This window comes from Gopherus flavomarginatus, chromosome 5, assembly GCF_025201925.1.
Source record: "Gopherus flavomarginatus isolate rGopFla2 chromosome 5, rGopFla2.mat.asm, whole genome shotgun sequence".
In the NCBI taxonomy this organism is placed as follows: domain Eukaryota; kingdom Metazoa; phylum Chordata; order Testudines; family Testudinidae; genus Gopherus; species Gopherus flavomarginatus.
The window spans coordinates 63,145,315-63,153,265 of record NC_066621.1 but is presented as its reverse complement, the minus strand read 5'-3'; positions in this window follow the sequence as shown (position 1 = coordinate 63,153,265).

Below are 7,951 nucleotides of genomic sequence, written 5' to 3'. Positions count from 1 at the left end.
TACTGTTTTCTCATCTGCTTTACGGCTTAAACAGTTTGGAAAGCACTTTGCAGTTTAACCATTAACCAGCTTGCTTATATGCCATACAATGCTGCCCCATTTTTCTGACTGTTAAAACAAGGCATTTCAACGCACACTACTGGGGACAGTTTCGGCTCTGTCATTTGGTGCCCATGAGGGTAACACAAACCAATCACACTGTGCATAAACAATTGTGTATGTGTTATTAAACAGGCATCCCCAAATGAGCTCTAACTAATATAATCATATGGTGACTATACATGGCTGTTCAGTTGCTTGTTTCCTTCTTTCTGGAAACAAGAGCACTATGTTACAATAGACCCAGTTAGTCACTAGAGGTTGACAGAACATTTCAAAGTTCTTTATTGGCCTAGCTGCTCTAATTCCATCTCCTTGCTCATCACTGACATTCCAGCTGCCTCCTGTTACCAGGAACCTGTGGTCATCCCCTCTCACATCTGTAAAGCCTCAGACCCTCCCCCTCACTTCTATTAAAACCCTTATCCATGCACTCAGCTCCTCTGGCTTTGGCAACTGTCGATCCCAGCCTCTCTTACTTCCAGCTTCCTGAATGTGCAACGTGATGCTCCTACTTCTTTATCGTGTGCCTAAGTTAAAGCTGTACCGCTGCACTCCTGTCCACTTGCGCCTCATTAATTTAATGTCACCGAGAAAAATTGCATGCCATAGGCTTGCTCCAGCTTGGCTCTTAGGCCTTCTCTCGCTCACTCTGTCTGTTACTTTCTCTAGCTATCTCCAGTTGGTTAGCACAGGCCTTATCTCTGTTCCTTCATGCAATCTCACCATTGATGGTGCAATAGCCTTCTTCTTTGAAACTCTTGCAGTCGGGAATAGCTTCCCCTATCAAGCTGCTTCATCAGCTCTCTCTTTTCAAATCACATCTAACTCTCCCCACCCCACTACCCTTTCCCCCTCATTTTGTCTCCCTTGCTTTTAACTCTTAGGGCTAGTTTGGGGAAAGGTGACTCGTTCTCTGTTTCTGAGGTCTCCAGAAATCAAAATGTCTCCCACTGCTGAGCTGCTCTAAATTATGCCACTTGGAGCAGTTCTATAAAGGCCACTTCACCAGCCAAGAATCAGGTGAAATGCTGTCCTCTATGGCTCCATGCTTACCTTCTACATCTTTCCCTACCCTGATACTAACCCTTAGTGGGGGGGAATGGGTGGTTGAAAGCAGCCCAAAAGGGCCTCAGGTAATATATTGATATTAAGATATGACTGAGTTAGGACTGTCAATTAATTGCAGTTAACTCAAGCGATTAACTCAAAAAATAATTTCAATTAAAAATGTATATTGCAGTTAATCACAGTTTTAATCACATTGTTAAAAAATAGAATACCAATTGAAAATTATAAAATATTTTGAATGTTTTTCTAAATTTTCAAATATATTAATTTTATTTACAACACAGAATACAGAGTGTACAGTGCTCACTTTATATTATTTTTATTACAAATATTCACACTGTAAAAATTGTAAGCAAAATAAATAGTAGTTTTCAATTCCCCTCATACAAGTCCTGTAGTGCAATCTCTTTATCGTGAAAGTGCGACATATAAATGTAGTTTTTTGGTTACGTAACTGCATTCAAAAACAAAACAATGTAAAACTTTAGAGCCTACAAGTCCACTCAGTCCTACTTCTTGTTCAGCCAATTGCTGCCCACTTCTTATTTACAGTGTCACCTGAAAGTGAGAACAGGCATTTGCATAGCACTGTTGTAGCTGGCGTTGCAAGATATTTACATGCCAGATGTGTTAAAGATTCATATGCCTCTTCATGCTTCAGCCATCGTTCCAGACAACATGCTTCCATGCTGATGATGCTTGTTAAAAAAATAATGAGCTAATTACATTTGTGACTAAACTCCTTGGGGGAGAATTGTATGTCTCCTGTTCTATTTTAACCACATTCTGCCATATATTTCATGTTATAGCAGTCTCGGATGATGCTCCAGCACATGTTATTCGTTTTAAGAAAACTTTCACATCAGATTTGACATAATGAAAAGGAGATACCACTGTGAGATTTCTAAAGACAGCTACAGCACTCGACCCCAGGTTTAAGAATCTGAAGTGCCTTCCAAAATCTGAGAGGGATGAAGTGTTGAGAATGCTTTCAGAAGTCTTAAAAGAGCAACACTCCAATGCAGAAACTACAGAACCTGAACCACCAAAGAAGAAAATCAACCTTCTGCTGGTGGCATCTGACTCAGATGATGAAAATGAACATACGTTGGTCCGCATTGCTTTGGATCGTTATCGAGCAGACGCCATCATCAGCATGTATGCCTGTCCTCTGGAATGGTGGGTGAAGCATGAAGGGACATATATGAATCTTTAGTGTACCTGGCTCGTAAATATTTTGCAACGCCAGCTACAACAATATTTCAATAAATGGTATTCTATTATTGTTTGACAGTTTGATTAATTGCAATTAATTTTTTTAATTGTGCAATTAATAGTGAGTATTTTTTTAATCGCTTGACAGCACTAGACTGAATATCTCTAGTTCAGTTGGGCTTAAAAGTATTTATATTATTGCAGCACCTAGATGCTTCCTCTGAGCTCAGAGTCTTAGTGTGCTAGCACTGTACAACTAGGGGTGATCATTGTCCTGACATGCTACAATCTAACCACACAAGGCAGATGGGAGGAAAAACTGAGGCACAGAGAGGTGAAGTGACTTGTCAAAGCAGCAGGTCAATAGAAGAACTGCAAATGGAAACCATAGGTCCTGACTCCCAGTACAGTGGTCTATCCATTAGACCTGCTGCCTCTCTCTAAGTGAGTGCTTTCGTTCTTATAGTTAATTCTTTTCTATCATTTATCTACAGTCTCGACATTTTTAACTGGCAAGCATGTTGGGATAGAGTTGTATGAGAAGCATGACACTAAACAGTTGTTTTCTTTAACTGCCTTCACCTATTCCACCATCTGTTCTGCCATTGTTATCACTGCCTGGCCATCCTAAGGACTCAGGAAGGACCGTGCCACCGCTTTATCAGTCTCCATTAGCTCATCAGACTGTGGGTCAGCAAAATGTCTGGAAGAGTCAGCGCCATCAGTTAGTAGCATGATGCTCTTGTTCTTCATGGCACTTTTACTATTTTGTAACCACTCTAGCTGCCTGATCACCAGCTGTGCATTTTAATCCAGCTGTTACATCATCAGGGTTCCAGGTTTATGGCAGCACAGCCTCTTCCCTCCATGCCCCTGCTCAACCTACAACTGGAGAGGAGACAGTGGAGCGGGAGCCCTGCGGATTAAGCAAGTTTAATAGAGGGAGTAGGCAGGAACAAGGATTGGACCAGGGATTCATTAGGGTAGCAGCAGAGGGCTGGGTATGAAACAAAGCATGCAACATTGACGAGTGAAGCCTAGATAATAATACTGTAATTAGCCATATGCTTAGCGAGACCTTCCTGGGTCAGGGAAGTAGTAATGGAAAATACAACCTTTCATAACTAAGGCACAAGGGCAAGTCTTAGGTCAGTTTCCACCTGACAGACCCATTACCACAGCTGACACCTTTGTTGGCAGGCTCAGCAGCAAAATAAGTGGGCATGAGGACTGAAATAGCCTCCCATGCCTGTAAGTGGTTCCTGTGGGGAGGCTTGCACATGCATTTCCCTGTGCCATACCTACTGTATTCAGAGGCTATGACTACTTAGTTAGAGCCTATCATATGAGCATCTCAAAGCACCTTCCAACACCAATGAAGGCTCGCAATACCACCGTAGACAAGGACTTGCAATTAGTGTTGTTACAGCTGGGTAAACTGTGAACACGGGAGGATGAATGACTTGCCTAAGAGCACCTAGCAAGTCCAAGGCAGAGCTGGGACTCAAAGCAAGGCCACCTGCGTCCCAAAGTGTTGCTGTAATCCCTGGAGCAACGTGAACTTCAGCCTCAAGGTTTGTCAAACTGGCACCCTTCCTGGGATGCACATGATAAAGCTTAACTAGCACATGGCTAATCTCAGGAAAAAGTATGGTAGTGCATAACTCTCTAAGCATGCTACAGCCAATTGACTGGTGGCTACTCTTAATGAGCCATTCCGTACATCATTCCAGAAGTCTGTGAGCTGCTATGCAAATCAGGCATGACACTTTGTTTCAAAATCTGGAATGAGGAAGAATCTTATATGTGAATGTATGTTCATACTCTTGCAAAGGGTAAGTATTGGAAACGATTTTATTATTCACAACGTAATCAATAGGAAGCATTGTCTATGCGAGGAGAAACATTAACGTGCAGAACATTGTTCGTGTATGGTTTATTATACAAGTGCACGTTTTAAAATAGCCAGGCAGCTCAGGTGAAAACTGAATTGAAAATGAATTTGCTACAAATGCTTTAGAAAAAAATATGATTTCAGTTGAAAAGTATTAAACAAAAATCAGAAAAAAATATTAACTACTTTGGTGACAGCTAAACAAAAGGAAGGAAACAAACATGCATAATAAATGTACATTTATGTTTGTCAAAAGGCCAGCAAAGTGCAAACAGCCTCTCTTCTGAAACGAAGTCACATCCACATATAACTTGGTTTTTCATGCACAGAAAAATCTGCTGTGAGAATGGTGAGCGTCATTGTCAGATTCCCCTTTTACTGGAGTGCCTTAAAGCAAAGCAGTTTTGGGATTGTGAGGTGTTTAGCTATATTCTTTGCACCAGAGTTAGTTGGGAGCTACTCCAGTGTAAAACTGGTGTACGTGAGAGGAGAGCAAGTGACTCATGTCGCTGACTTTCACTCTTTTGGTAGCCATGGGAAAGCTTCTGATCCTTTCTACCGCCAGCTGTAAAATGGGATCACTGGAGACTAGTAGGAAGCCATCACACTTGTGTTCATATGCAGTTCAAGCTAAGGAGAAGCATATCTTGCAGTCATGTTAAAGTGCTGCCTGCCCCCCTTGATTTCTTAGTATAATATGGACACCCAGGTGTAATGTGTAGAGAAGACAGATATATCAGGCCATTGCCCATTAGAGGCTAAATGATATTCTCTTGGAGAGAGGCGCGTATCATCCAGGGCAGCATCATGAGTGTTTGCCAAACAAGTGGGGAAAGAGGCAATACCTGATGGTGTTTGAAGACTGGGGGAAGAATAGTAGAGAAGAAAAGAGCTATGAGGCAAAGGGCTCACAGACTGCCCTTAATGTGTGTTCCCTATTGACTTTAATGGGTGGGTATAGGGCAAGAGCTGTCACAACTGACAACGGCATTTTGGCATGGGTTTGAGGAACAATGTGTTGGCTTCCTTTCCTGATCTCATATAACTAACTCCTGCCTCGTCTGCGCAGACCACAATGCACTGAGCCAGCTGTAGGAATGCTGGGGAAAGCCATTTAGATCATTTTTTGTACCTAGCAAATTAATTAAATCATGTAAAAGGATGTGTGTGAATGGGGGGGAGGGATGAATCTCTGGGACTCTGTCCCTTGACTTTTAGCAACTGTGTGCACCCTAGCAAAGCTGCTGGGCTCCAGCAATGGAGTACAATAGCGATTGCTCAAATAAACTGAAGATACGAAGCTGTTAACTATATCTGCCATAGGCTTGGGTGTTACATTCCGATGGATTTTAGGTCTTCTTCCCCCTTCAGCTATTTAGAAACCAGTGCAGAGAACAACAATAATGCAACAGCTACCTAAACACCCCTCACCTTGTACTCACCTGGCGGTAGTCTGGGTCTTCGGCGGCATTTTGGCAGCAGGGTGGCACTTCAGTCGCTCTGTGTCTTCAGCAGCACTGAAGGGCCCACCGCTGCTGAAGACCTGGAGTGACTGAAGGGCCCCCCGCCGCAGAAATGCCGCCACAGACCCGGACCACCGCCAGGCAAGGGCTCGAGGGGCCCAGGGCCGATTGTCTCACTTGCCGCCCCGCCCCTCTGGGCAGCCCTACCTCCGCTGATTCTGCTCAAGCGGGCCCTCAGACAATAACAATTTTAAGCATGTATTTTGTTTATTAAACATATATACCATTGGATTTTCTAAGGGGGCTAGGTGCCTAAATGCCCTTTTTGCCTATGAAAACCTCACTGTTAAATCCATATTTAAGCTACTAAGACTTCATTCCATCAAATCACTTTAAGCATGTGCTTAAGCTACGTACATACTTAAATGCTTTACTAGATTGGCAGGGGCCCTGGAGGTTTTTCGCCTTCCCCTGCAGCGTGGGGCATGGGTCGCTTGCTGGTGGATTCTCTGCAGCTTGAGGTCTTTAAACCAATTTTGAGGATTTCAGTAACTCAGTCCTGGGTTAGGGGTTGTTATAAAAGTGGATGGATAGGGTTCTGTGGCCTGCCTTGTGCAGGAGGTCAGACTAGATGATCATATTGGTCCCTTCTGACCTATGAGTCTATGAGGTTGCAGAAGGTCAGGATTGAGGTGAATGGACAGAGCTGTATGTGGAAGCCATCAGCATCTGCCAGCACCATGCTTTGCTCTGAACAATATTTTGAGTCTCATTTTCATGAGCAGGAATGTTTGTGTGATTTACATACGATCTATGACAGGGGTGAGCAAACTTTTTGGTCCAATGGCCACATCTGGGTATGGAAATTGTATGGTGGGCCATGAATGCTCATGAAATTGGGGGTTGGGGTGCAGGAAGGGGTGAGGGCTCCAGCTGGGTTGTGTGATCTGGGATGGGGCCAGAAATAAGGCATTCAGGGTATGGGAGGGGGATCAGGACACGGGCAAGGGGTTGGGGCACAGGAGAGGTTCAGGGGTGCAGGCTCCAGGCGGCACTTACCTCAAGCAGCTCCTGGAAGCAGCGGCATGTCCCCTCTCCAGCTCCTATGCAGAGGTATGGCCAGGTGGCTCTGCGTGCTGCCCCATTCGCAGGCATTATCCCTGAAGCTCCTATTGGCCCCGTTTACTGGCCAATGGGAGCTGCGGGGGCAGTGCTTGGAGGAGGGGCAGGGGCAGCATGTGGAGCCCCCTGGCTGCCCCATACACGTAGGAGCCGAGTGGGGTCATGCCACTGCTTCTGGGAGCTGCACAGAGCAAGCCCCCACCCCACTCCCCAGCAGGCATTCGAGGGCTGGATTAAAATATCTGAAGGGCTGGATGCGGCCCCCGGGCTGTAGTTTGCTCACTCGTGATCTATGAAAACTTTCCATAGCCCGCTAGTGTATTGTAACCTCTATTTTCATATAACTGCGTTGTAGTAACTTTTTCTTGCAATCATATTCACACGGAGAGAACTGAACTTTGTCCAATTAACTAAGTGCCTGGATAAGAAGCCAACTCATTCGTCTTCAGTAACATGGGCATGGTGACTGATGTGCCGAGAATACCAACACTTAAAAGCTCAGGGAAATTTTTCAGAAATGATGAAGATTGTATTTATTTGTTTTAAATGGCATTTTAATTAGGGATCAGGTTGGTTTTGTGGTAAGTGCTACACTTTCAGATGCTGGACCCATACAACATGGTACAAAAGAGAGGCACACTAGATAAAAGCAAGTCAAGTCTCTGGCTACAGCTTCCCACACAACAACTCCTCCTTTTCCTGCTTAGAAGTGTGCTGTGGCAGTATCTTACAAGCGGTCATAGAATGTCTATGAGACACAAAGACGAGTGGGGGGATGGCTTAGTGGGAAGCCAAAGTTCTACGTTTAAAGCTGCAGCAGTGCCAGTTTTTCTATGCAGAAAGTGGGAGACTGAGGGAGAAATCCTGGTCCCATTGAAGTCACTGGGAGTTTTGCCATTGGGAGTTTTGCCATTGACTTTAATGAGCCAAGATTTCACCCTAGTATAGATTTCACATCATCACGGAGCCAGTGAAATTTTGTCTAGTCTCCACACCCTTCATCTCACCAGTTATTGCTACAAGTTTTTGGAAATCCCCAAAACAGGATGAAAAAAAAGAGTACTAAAATATTACTACATGTTTCTAG